Genomic DNA, 12052 nt, shown 5'->3' on the forward strand with positions numbered 1-12052 from the left:
CTGCTCATTAGTAAGGCCCTGAAAATACTCTTAGGAAGACATCCCTTGCTCATTGTTGTCTATGGCCCTTAGCTCTGTCCTAAAAGTGACATTTTCTTGAGCGTCTTTATAGGTTACCATTTGGATTGGGAAGTTGTGGTTCATGAATTAGGTTTTTTGAGGTGAAATTAAAATAATGTTTAATGAGACCAAATTTACTTGGCTGGGAATTGGCAGTACTTGAATCACTAACTGGTTTACTCAGTTAATTTGAAGTTGTCCTTACAACCAAATGTGGATATAACACTGGTATCATTCATTTGTTCAACAAACATTTACTGAGAGCTTACATTATATTGGTTGCCATTCTAAGATATATTAGTGATCAAAATAGGCAAAGATTGCTATCCTTGTACAACCTGTATCCTATGTACAAGAGAAGCGTTCCTCACTCAATCTAAAGGTAACGTTTCCTCTCTCAGTTCAGTTGCTCAGTCGTATCTGACTCCTTGCAAGCCCATGGAATGCAGAACACCAGGCTTCCCTGTCCATCACCAATTTCTGGAGGTTGCTCAAACTCATGTCCATCGAAATCGGTGATGCCATCTAACCATCTCATCCTCTGTCGTCCCCTTCTCCTCCTGCCTTCAAACTTTCCCAGCATCACGGTCTTTTCAAATGAGTCAGTTCTTTGCATCAGGTAGCCCAAATATTGTTGTTTCAGCTTTAGCATCAGTCCTTCCAATGAATATTCAGGACTGATTTCCTTTAGGATGGACTCATTGGATCTTCTTGCAGTCCAACGGGCTCTCAAGTCTTCTCCAACACCACAGTTCAAAAGCATCAATTCTTTGGTACTCAGCTTTATTTATAGTGCAACTCTCACATTCATACATGGCTACTGGAAAAACCATTAGCCTCGACTAGACGGACCTTTGTAGGCAAAGTAATGTCTCTGCTTTTTAATATGCTGTATAGGTTGGTCATAACTTTTCTTCCAAGGAGCAAGCATCTTTTAATTTCATGGCTGCAGTCACCATCTGCAGTGATTTTGGAGTCCCAAAAAATAAGGTCTCTCATTGTTTCCATTATTTCCTCATCTATTTGCCATGAAGTGATGGGACTGGATGCCATGATCTTAGTTTTCTGAATGCTGAGTTTTAAGCCAACTTTTTCACTCTCCTCTTTCACTTTCATCAAGAGGTTCTTTAGTTCTTCTTCGCTTTCTGCCATAAGGGTGGTGTCATCTGCATATCTGAGGTTATTGATATTTCTCCTGGCAATCTTGAATCCAGCTTGTGCTTTATTCAGCCCCAGATTTTGCATGATGTATTCTGCATATAAGTTAAATAAGCAGGGTGACAATATATAGCCTTAATGTACTCCTTTCCTGATTTTGAACCAGTTTGTTGTTCCATGTCCAGTTCTAACTGCTGCTTCTTGACCTCCATACGGACTTCTCAGGAGGCAGGTAAGGTGGCCCAGTATCCCCATCTCTTTCAGAATTTTCCACAGTTTGTTGTGATCTACACAGTCGAAGGCTTTTGCATAGTCAATAAAGCAGAAGTAGATGTTTTTCTGGAACTCTCTTGCTTTCTCAATGATCCAGTAGATGCTGGCAATTTGATCTCTGGTTTCTCTGCCTTTTGTAAATCCAGCTTGAACATCTGGAAGTTCATGGTTCACATACTGTTGAAGCCTGGTTTGGAGAATTTTGAGCATTACTTTGCTAGCATGTGAGATGAGTGCAATTGTGCGGTAGTTTGAACATTCTTTGGCATTGCCTTTCTTTGAGATTGGAATGAAAACTGACCTTTTCCAGTCCTGTGGCCACTGCTGAGTTTTCCAATTTGCTGGCATATTGAGTGTAGTACTTTCACAGCATCATCTTTTAGGATTTAAATAGCTCAACTGGTATTCCGTCACCTCCACTAGCTTTGTTCATAGTGATGCTTCCTAAGGCCCACTTGACTTCACATTCCAGGATGTCTGGCTCTAGGTCAGTGATCACACCATTGTGATTATCTGAGTCGTGAAGATCTTTTTTGTACAGTTCTTCTGTGTATTCCTGCTACCTCTTCTTAATATCTTCTGCTTCTGTTAGGTCCATACCATTTCTGTCCTTTATTGAGCCCATCTTTGCATGAAATGTTCCCTTGGTATCTCTAATTTTCTTGAAGAGATCTCTAGTCTTTCCCAGTCTATCATTTTCCTCTATTTCTTTGCATTGATCACTGAGGAAGGCTTTCTTATCTCTCCTTGCTATTTTTTGGAACTCTGCACTCAGATGCCTATGTCTTTCCTTTTCTCCTTTGCATTTAGCTTCTCTTCTTTTCTCAGCTATTTGTAAGGCCTCCTCAGACTACCATTTTGCCTTTTTGCATTTCTTTTTCTTAGGGATGGTCTTGATCACTGCCTCCTGTACAATGTCACAAACCTCCGTCCATAGTTCTTCAGGCACTCTGTCTATCAGATCTAATCCTTTGAATCTATTTGTCACTTCCACTGTTTAATTGTAAAGAACTTAGGTCATACCTGAATGGTCTAGTGGTTTTCCCTACTTTCTTCAGTTTAAGTCTGAATTTGGCAATAAGGATTACATGATCTGAGCCATAGTCAGCTCCCAGTCTTGTGTTTGCTGACTGTATACAGCTTCTCCATCTTTGGCTGCAAATAATATAATCAATCTGATTTCGGTATTGACCATCTGGTGATGACCATGTGTAGAGTCATCTCTTGAGCTGTCGGAAGAGGGTGTTTGCTATGACCAGTGCATTGTCTTGGCAAAACTCTGTTAGCCTTTGATGTGCTTCATTTTGTACTCCAAGGCCAAAATGCCTGTTACCCTAGGTATCTCTTGACTTCTTACTTTTGCCTTCCAGTCCCTTATGATGAATAGTACATCTTTTTTGGGTATTAGTTCTAGAAGGTCTTGTAAGTCTTGATAGAACCATTCAACTTCAGCTTCTTCAACATTACTGGTTGGGGCATAGATTTGGATTACCATGATATGGAATGGTTTGCTTTGGAAATAAACAGAGATCATTCTGTCATTTTGAGATTGTGCTCAAGTACTGTATTTCAGACTCTTCTGTTGACTATGATGGCTACTCCATTTCTTCTAAGGGGTTTTTGCCCACTGTAGTAGACGTAATGGTCATCTCAGTTAAATTCACCCATTCCAGTCCATTTTAGTTCACTGACTCAACTCTCATAGTTTTCCCTTTTTCTTCTTTCTGGCTATCCCAAAATTCTTGAGTAAGTTAGCTGATCAAGAGGGTAAATTAATACTTTGGCTAGTTGACCCATGTTCAAACATTGTGCCTAAATATTAATAACAACTTTTTTATAACTTAAAAACATTTAGTCCTTTTTAGATATTCACTACATATGAAGAATACCAGGGATGGCAGAGCCTGGTGGGCTGCCGTCTATGGGGTTGCACAGAGTCAGACACGACTGAAGCGACTTAGCAACAACAACAACAACAACTTATTAATGAGTGCATGCTAAGTCACTTTAGTCATGTCTGACTCTTTGTGACCCCATGAACTGTAGCCCACCAGGTTCCTCTGTCTATGAAATTTTTCAGGCAAAAATGTTGGAGTCAGTTACCATTCACTTCTCTAGGGGATCTTCCTCGTCCAGGGATTGAACCCAGGTCTCCTGCATTGTAGGCAGACTCTTAACCATCTGAGCCACCAGGGAAGCCATGTACAGGGAGGTCTCAGGGTAGGTGTGGATAATTCATGTAAAACAGTTTGCATAGGTTTTCTGGAAAGAAAATTTCCCACCTGATAGTTCCACTTGCCTTTCTGACAAACAGTATTTCTGTCCTGGTAAGCACCGCTTTCCTCTGGATGTCCTGTTCTCAGTTGATATCACACACGTCAGATCTGTAAGTATACTGGAAACCATATGGTCCAAATGTCTTATTCTGCAGACGTGACATTTGAGGGCTGGAAATTTAAAGAAGCTTGGTTTACATCTTCAGAGTGTCTGACTGCCTTTGTCAGATGTAAGATTACTTGTAACAGATTTTGACTGAAAAGCAGATGAAAAAAAAATAAAATCATTTCTTGACTTCCCTTCCCCCTACCTCAGTGCATGATGTTCCAACACTGAGTCTTCCAATTGATGTTTACTTGTGGTATATCTCTCCATGGAAGATGTAGCACTTAAACCCGTCAGAAAGGGCTTTGTTGAAAGCAATAGTAAAGACCAACACAGCAGTGACTTAAAACAGACACTGATTTCTCTCTCCTATAAAAGACATGCAGAGATAGGCTGCTCAGGGGTGGTGAGCCAGCAATCTGCATGTTTCAGGTCCTTCTTGCTCAGCTCTCCACCATCCCTGGAGCGTGGCCCTTGTCCGCCTATCCAGGTTGGCTTGTCTGTCCATCATATCTGTATTCTAGACAGCAGGATTTTGGAAAGAGAAGAAAGAGGTAAAATATGAATGTTACTGAGTCAGTGTCAGTCAGGTGTGATCAGAAAAGCAGGACTAGTAAGAGTGAAGTAGAATAAGGGATTTATTTGAGGGACTTGACCTGCCAAACTGTGGGTATGGGTTAAACTGTTTCTGTTCTGCTGTGCTGGTTTTGCGTATGGGTGCTGAGCCTGAGGAGAGCAGGGCAGGCCATCTGAAAGATGGACGTGTTCATGGTCAGTTTTATGTGTCACCTTGGTAAGGCTGCCACCCTCTGTCATTCAGCCAGGTGCTGTGTAGGGATTTTGTATTTGTGACTGGTCTATAATCAGTTTAAGTAAGGAAGATTATCCTTGGTAATCTGGGTAGGACTGATTCAATCCGTCAAAAGGCAGAACAGAGGCTGCCCAGAAGAAGAAATTCCACCTCCCAACTGCAGCTTCCCTTCATGTCTGGGAGGTCCAGCCTGCCCTTCCTGATGGCCTACCTAACAGACAGCTGGCTTTCAGTGGAAGACAGTTCCTCGTAATGACTCTCTTAATTTGTATCTCCTGCTGGTTCTGCGTCTCTGGCAAAACCCTGATGGCACAGACTTGGGGAGAGAGAAACAAGGATGCCCTGGAACCCACGCAGAGGAAGTAGAAGCTGCATTCATCTTTAACTGCCTCCAAGCCTCCAGCTGCAAGGAGGCTGGTGGAAAGCTGGCTTTGTCATGCAGCTAACCCACCTTGTCCAGGAGCTAGAGAAGCAGCAGGATCCAGCAGGGAGGGGACTGCGGCAGGCCCAGCTGCTCTGTCATGCTGACAGGACAGGACGAGCCAGCAGATCTGTGACAGGGTGCGCCAGCTGCAAGGGCCCCCGACTTTCCTGTGACCTTCCTAGTGTAGCCATGGCTGCCGCTGCACTTCTGCCTTCCTGACCTTGTGGGAATGTCTCCTGTGCCCATCCTAGTCCAGGACCAAACTAGAGGAGGGGAGCTTGGGAAACACTGCTCCAGTTGAGCTAGGCTGACCCAGTACAAAACCACCACCACCAAGGTATCTCTGGGGAGGTTTTTTGGAAGCTCCCAGATGCCGATTTATTTTATAGCTCCTTGGCCTGATCGAGCAGAGCATATTTGGCTGTATGTCTCAAAATGACAGGTTCTCTTCTTTTGAAAGGGAGGACGAACTTGGGGTTGCTAACTAATCCTTTCAGTCAGAGGACTACTCTTTACAGGACGCAGTTCCTATCTTCTGAAGCCTAATTTTTAGGAGGGGAAATAACATATTGGACAAACCTGTGTGTTAAGCTTCGTAAACAGAATACTTCCCCTTCATCAGTTCAGTTCAGTCGCTCAGTCGTGTCCGACTCTTTGTGACCCCATGGACTGCACTCCAGGCTTCCCTGTCCATCACCACCTCCTGGAGATTGCTCACGTGTCCATAGGGTCGGTGATGCCATCCAACTATCTCATCCTTGGTCGTCCCCTTCTCCTTTTGCCGTCAGTCTTTCCTAGCATCAGGGTCTTTAACACTGAGTCAGTTCTTTACATCAAGTGGCCAAAGTATTGGAGCTTCAGCATCAGTCATTCCAATGAATATTCAGGACTTCTCCTTCATGGTCCCTTGGAAACCTTCATGGGGTGTTTTTATGTTAAAAAAAAAAAAGAACAAAAAACCGTTCATATATAAAGTATGATTCCCAGGACAGCAGTGAAGCACTATCAGTGGGTGATTCTGTACCCTAGGTATCAGAGGATATATTCTATAGATTAGCAGCAGCACTTCTTAAAAGCCTTGAGGGGATGCTTTCTTCTCAGGAAGAAGAAAATGCAGGGTCAGCGACCAGGGACTTCAGTAAATGGAATGCCTCTGGGGCTCTGCTTTAGTACAATGCAAAGGAAATCATGGATTTACATAGACAAAATGCCTCTTTGTGTGTACAAATTCAACCAAATCAACTCCAGTACATATATTATGTAAGACATATATTATGTCTACGGAGCTTTATCACAGGCCAGGCTCTGGTCTAAGCAAGGCACTGGTCTAAGCAATGTAAGTAGATTAGCACATGAAAACTCACTAGAACCTCAGAGTATTTACTATCACTATTATTCATATTTTACAGATAAGGAAGTGCAGCACACAAAATAAATTCAACAAGAGGTTGAACTCAAGACTGATATTCTGGAGCCCTTCTCTTACATTTCCCAGATTCACTCCTGGGTCCTGACTCATCTCAGAAATAATACATCCAGTACCCTCTCTGTTCTAAGTAAGGCAGGAAAGTGAATACAGGAAAAAGTGTTTCAGCAAAAACAAACACTTAAAGCAAGAGTTTCCCCTCAGCCTACAGGTAACTGCAAAATTAATTATATGCCCTATTTTAGGATTGTTCTGATTAAATACAGTGAAATAAATAGTAACCTCTTACTATTTGGGGATGAGTTTTAAAGGAAAAACCCTGAAAGTGAAAGGGAAGAAGAGGTGAGGCTGGATGGGCTTAGCACCTCCAGTCAGACCTGGAGGAGTGCCCTGTGATGGGGTCCACGCTCCCCCCACACCTAGTGGACCGACAGAGCCCTTCTAGTTAAGGTCTGTGAGGGCACATGTTTAATGCTCCTCTGAAGCACCTAGGAGTCCTCAGGGGAGTTGCACAGCCCCGGGGGCTCAAGAACTGTTTTGGGAAGGAGTACTGGAAAGAAGGGGCTTGGAAGGCAGCTATCAGTTTAGGGCCTTCCAGACTGGTGCACTGTGCTCCATGCTATGATAAGGTGGGACTCAGATGTTGTTTTCTCCTGGGTCAGTATCCACTGGGGCCAAGAACCCATATATGACACCGTAACTGGCCTGTTTTTTAATAGGGGGAGGGGTGTCACTGTGGGCTTTGACCCAGAAACCAGCCAGAGGTGTGTATTATGCTGACAGCCAGCTCTGAGACCCCTGGTAAGAAGGCAATCAGATAGCAAAGGATATGATTCTTCATTGTCCTTGAAGTCACTTCGAACCTGTGATGACCATGTGACTGATTAAAAACCCAGACAGGTTGAGTGTTGCAGAAAATATGAAATGAGCCTGAAGCCTGTAAATCCACGGAGGAATTTTTTTTTTTTCCTAGGCAGCTGATAACAAAAGGTCTCCAGCATGATAAACTGCCTGCCTGCAATTCAACTGTATCAAAATCCTCTTGGCTCTCTTAAAAATAAATAAAATTGGAAATGGAAACGTGTGAAGACATACTGAACAGTAGCAATCAAGATTTCGAAGGCTAGAGACATTATGCCATTCACAGAATTCAGGAAAACAGCCTGTCTGTGGAAGGCTCTCCCAGCTCCAAAGGCTGAGCGCGGCTGGGTGAGCTCCCCGCCGCCGCTGGAAGCGAGCTATAAATAGAGCGGGGCGGGAAGCGCCCTGCTCAGGGGGCGGGCGGGAGATCCCCGGCTCTCCGCTCCCCACCCTCCGCCTGCGGCGCGCGCTCCCGGCCGGGGAAGCCTGCGCGGCGGGCCTGCCGCCTTAACCCTCGCCACTCCGGGTAGCTCCGGGAAGCAGCTATTGGCGGGGAGGGCGTGATGGCGAACCGGCTGGGAAGGGAAACGGAGACACGCTTCTCACCTGGGCCTGGCAACCCTCCACCGGGGATCTCTCCACCCCCTTCTCTTTCCCTTCGAGCTTTGGTTAACCCTTGAAATCCGGCCTTGAAATACACAAGAGGGGGTTTGTTCCCCGACTTGAAGTCGAGCGGCTGAAATCCAGATCTTTTAAAACCATCCCAAATTTGGTTTGAGGAATCATGTTGGCTGTCCTATTTCAGCGTGGCGTACCCTCCCCCGTGCTGCTCTGGACAGTTCCTTTTCCTCGGGAGGGAACTGTCAAGCGAGGTGTGTGTGTGTGCGCGCGCGTGTGTTGTTTTCGGCGCATGCACACCCCTCGGTAGCCTCAAGGTCGGCAATACCCTGAGCATTCCCGGCCCCCCGCCGTCCGGGCTCGGCCCTGCCAGGCAGGGACGGAGAGAGAGGGAGTCCCCCGTCCCGGCAGGGCGTTCTGCGAGCGGTTTCAGCTTCCAGCAAGGTCGGTGCTGAAGCAGGGCCGGGCGCGGGGAAGCTGGGCTCCGGAGGGTGGACCCCAAACAGCCGCCACTGGGCGGCAGGGACCCGGCCCGGCCGCTCGGCGCGCCAGGACTCCCCCGGGGGTGCTCGGAGACCCCGGAGAGGAGGAGCGGGGAGGGGCGCGGGGCTCTCCCAGGCGGCGAGCTGTCCCGGAATTTGAGGACCGGAGAGGCAGCTGGTTTCTGCCCAGGACTCCTGATTTCTTCTCAGATGGAAACAGTTTCTCCAGGTGAACCTGCTGGAATTCTCAATGGAGTCTCACTCGGGTTTAGCCTCCTGGTACATTTAACCGAGGCCGCATTTATCCCCGTGAGAAGAGGAAGGTGCCAAATGGAGCGGGGCTGTCGGTTGCAGAACACGGTAAGCTGGAGACCAAGGTGGCCTTGCCAGGGGCTGGGGTGGGGTGGTGGGGCACAGATTTAATGGGACCCTCCTCTCCCAGCCAAGATGGTGAAAGGAAGTTTGCCTTGGTCTTCTACTCCCGTTCACCCTCTCAGGCCTTCTCTGCTTTATCTTTTCCCTGCCTCCACTCATAAGTTAAAAAGAAACATTCCCCTGGGTGGGTGGGTGGTGGAGAGACTCCCTTATGTTCTTATTTTCGGCATGTTCAGGTTCTAGGCTAGTCGCAGATGCCACAGTGCGACCTGAAATTTCCCATCGCCCTTCCTTCTCTTCCACCTCTCCTCCCTTCTCCCTTGACTGAGTTCCCTGCTCCCCTCTCTCCTGATGCAGCCTACTTTTCTTTCTTTATCATCCTCCTTTCTAAGTTTCCTTTTCTCTCTTCAAAAATTTGAACCATAAGGCAGGGAGGGAGGCGGGAATGTTGTGACTGTAATGTACTGCTGGAGTGATAGGGTGATGGGTTGATGGTTTATGAAGCATTTATTCATCAAGCATTGTTGAGCACGCACTCTGCGCACTTCTTCCTGTATTCAATGACCAGACCATTTTCTCAAAAATAAACTGCCCCCCAGCTTTTTCCTGAGAACCTCTCTGCTTTCCTCTAGGCTGCAGGAGTGGACATCTGCAGGACATGAGGAAGAAGAGGGAGTGTCTTAGATCCAGGCTAGTTGGGTGCTTCTATGCTCTCACTCCTTGGAGGCCTGATAATCACACATTAATCATGTTAACCATTTATCAAGCACTCACTGTGTTTGTGGTATTGTTCTAAGAACTTTACAAGTATTCACTCATTTAAATCTCGTAACAACCCCATGAAATAATGACTACTATTATTTTTTACACGTGACATAGGAACGGAAGATTTAAAGAATTTGTTCATGATCACACAACTATTAAGTGGGAGAGCTGCGATTGGAACACAGAACATCAGACTCTGGATCACAACTCTTAATCTATTATATATCTGTGTCCTTAGATATTTGCCCATCTATCTGAGATGGATGAGTGAACAAGGCAACCAAAATCCTTTGGAATCTGTATTTTAGTTAAGGGAAACAGACAATATATTCAGCAGATAGACTGGATAACTTCAGGCAGTGGTAGATGCCACAAAGGAAAGAGAACAGAATTTGTACTAGGGAGTGGCGACCTTCACGTCAAGAATAGAGAGGGACATTCTCTTTGCGGTGGGAACTTTCAGGCTGAGACCTTAAAGCACTGAGGAAAGGAAGTACAAATAGCTAGTGAATGTGTACTAGTTATTAACTTTAGTAATTACGGGACTGCAAATCAAAGTCATGGTATACTCAACCCATTTGGTTGGCCTTGAATTAAGAAGTTTGAAAATATCAAGTGATTTAAGAGGATGTAGATCCACAGGACCTTCCAACATTGCTGATGGGAATTTAAACTGGCACAATGACTTTGGGAAATGTTTGGCATTGTGCCCTAATTTGGACATTTGTACACCTGTGATCCAATTGTTCAACTCACTCCTACATTTATATATATTAAAAACTCTTGGATTTGTTCAACAGGAGACATGTATATGGACATTCATAACAGTCTGGTTTTAATCAAAGTCTGGAGAGAACTCCGATGCCCATCACCAAGGAATAGATAAACATTGTAATATTTTCACTAAGAGGAGTATTATACAGCAGTCAAAATGGATTAACTGGGTGACACATAACAATATGATTGCATACAAGCTATATAATATTAAGTGAAAATTGGCTGAAAGATTACATACAGCAAGACAATCTCATAATGTTGAAAATTAACAAAAAACCCTACCACTTAGGACTATATGTAGATGCATATACAAAAATAGGAAATTTATGAAAATACGAAAGCAAGACAATAAAACTCTGAGATTTGTACTTGTGTTTACCTTAGACGGGGAGAAGCCAGGTGACCATGTGGTTCCTTAGGGGTGAGTCAGTGGCAGGGTCTCACCTAGGTTTTGACTGGTAGGGCCAGGTCTGCTTGTTACATTGTTAAAAATAACTTGTAAATAATGAAAGGTGACAGGCCACGCATGCAACTAACGAAAGTAAATGATGAATTAAACATTAAGACTAACCGTGTTCTGTGTTGGAAAGGTAGGAAAGAACAGAAGTAGACACCTCAGTCTGGCAAAGGGAGGATGATGTTTCTCAGGATGAGGAGAGTAGCCAGAGTCAGGGTTGGTCAGCAGATCAGACAGGTGGTCTGGAACCAGATCTTGCAGAGCCTTGTAGGTCAAGCTAAAGATTGAAGGGTTTTAAGGAGAGAGTGAAATAACATTGGATTTAAGGTTTTCAAAGGCTCCTCTGTGGCTGTGTGGAGAATAGACAATGGGAAGGCACTTCAGAGGCCACTGTAGTAAGAAAGGAGAGGAGATGGCGTGGGTGCAACTGTGCTTCTGCATGTTACTTACTGCATCGGGCACTAGCCTGGAGGTCAGGTGGAGGTCAAAATCTAGTTCTTGCTCCCTCGTCAGGAAATGTCCTTGTCACAGGGCTTTGAAAGCCTGGAGGAAGAGCACTGTTTTGAGATTGGCGGTCAGGGCTCTGTGGGTCAGCAGCAGCCCAGGGGGAATCAGTGCCATGAGCATGGACTTGAAGAGAAGTCGATGGATTCGGGACACATGTTGAAGGTAGAATGGACGGGGCCTATTGATGGATTAGAGATGGGTGTTAGGGAAAGAGAGGAGTCAAAAGTGACATCTGCATTTTTTTTTTTTATTTGACTGTGAGGATATTGATGCTGTTTACAGCGAATGGAAAAAATCTTATTTTAAGTATATTAATTTTGAAATTCTGTTAGACAGTCAGGTGTACATGTCAGGTAGGGAGTTGGTTTGAGTGTGAACCTTGAAGGACAATCTGCGGCAAGAGACTTAAGTGTGGAAAGTATAAGCCTGTAGATGGTATAGTCCAAATTCCTTCACTTAAGTTGTCACTGTCAGATTGTGAATTCCCTGGGGCCAGAGGAATTTTGTCTTTTTAATCCTCAGAGGAGGGTAAAGTAGAATAGGTTATCCATAAATATTGGTTGAATAGATACCAGAAGGATGCATCAACAGTGCAGAGGTGGAGAAATCGAGGGACCATGGAGGAAATGTCCTGGATGACCCTACCAGTGTCCAAAAGTTGAGGCTGTGTCCTTTC

General features: G+C 45.0%; 1 protein-coding gene across 3 annotated transcripts in view; it reads left to right on the plus strand.

Annotated features, from left to right (window-relative positions):
• Positions 1 to 7868: 7868 nt before the first annotated feature.
• KCNN2 (potassium calcium-activated channel subfamily N member 2) overlaps positions 7869 to 12052 on the plus strand; it is a 515917-nt gene continuing 511733 nt past the window's right edge. The window contains exons 1-2 of one of the 3 annotated variants that reach the window (XM_027552615.1): positions 7877 to 8457; positions 8706 to 8855. The gene's annotated coding sequence lies outside the window, so the exon portion shown is untranslated. Of the gene's footprint in view, positions 8856 to 12052 lie in introns of all 3 variants that reach the window. The other 2 variants (XM_027552616.1, XM_027552617.1) reach the window with 2 other exon arrangements.

This window comes from Bos indicus x Bos taurus, chromosome 10 (assembly GCF_003369695.1).
Source record: "Bos indicus x Bos taurus breed Angus x Brahman F1 hybrid chromosome 10, Bos_hybrid_MaternalHap_v2.0, whole genome shotgun sequence".
In the NCBI taxonomy this organism is placed as follows: domain Eukaryota; kingdom Metazoa; phylum Chordata; class Mammalia; order Artiodactyla; family Bovidae; genus Bos; species Bos indicus x Bos taurus.